The sequence below is a fragment of the Babylonia areolata genome, chromosome 24 (assembly GCF_041734735.1).
Source record: "Babylonia areolata isolate BAREFJ2019XMU chromosome 24, ASM4173473v1, whole genome shotgun sequence".
Lineage (NCBI taxonomy): Eukaryota > Metazoa > Mollusca > Gastropoda > Neogastropoda > Buccinidae > Babylonia > Babylonia areolata.
The window spans coordinates 44,549,010-44,549,836 of NC_134899.1; positions in this window are offsets into that span (position 1 = coordinate 44,549,010).

Here is an 827-nt window from a genome sequence, read left to right on the forward strand (position 1 = left end):
AGTAGTAGTAGTAGTAGTAGTAGTAGTAGTAGCGCAGTAGTAGTAGTAGTAGCCTCACTAAAAAGAACATCAGTACGTGACGAGCATATCTGTTCTTCCTTATCATTTATATATACCTCCACACCCCTTAAAAAAAGAGGAGGAAAAAAAGAAGAAAAAAAAAAAAGGAAAAATAAATTCAAAGAACAGCTGAAGTGCATGTGTCTGTTGTAAGTGTTGCTGCAACTCGCAATGGAAAGAAGGGACGTATACTGTGAAATTATCAATGGGACATGTGGGAATGAAAGAGACAGTTACCGTGTGACGTGGCCGGATAACGAATCTGCCACAAGTGTTCCCTCTCTGTAATTCCCCTGTGGCTGTCTTGTTCTGTTTTGGGGTTCCCTGTAAGTCGGCGTCTGGGTGTACCATGTGTGTTAATTCTTTGTCTGTAGTAGCACTCAGTGATCAGTCCGTCTCTTTCTCCGTCTCCCCTATACTGAGTCCTCGTTTCCGAGATGTCTATTAAAAGTCAGTTTGTCGGCCCCCTGTTTTCACTGACTTCATATCTGTGTTCCTCTTCCGGTCTTCTTGTCAGTGTCTACTGTTTTTGCCACAGTCTCCCGTTCTTTCTTTTTCTTTTTCTCAGCCTCCCCTTCAATCCGTCTCTCAGTCCGTCTCGTTTTCTTTGCTTCTCCCTGTCTCTCGACACTTCTCAGCTGTGTCCCGGCTTTCTCTCTCTCTCAGTCCTCGACATCAGTCTCCACAGCCTATGTGTCCCTTTCCATCAGTGTCTTTTCTGTCAGTCAATCTGTGTCTCTCGAGTCCTTCTCCTCCCCCCCCCCTCC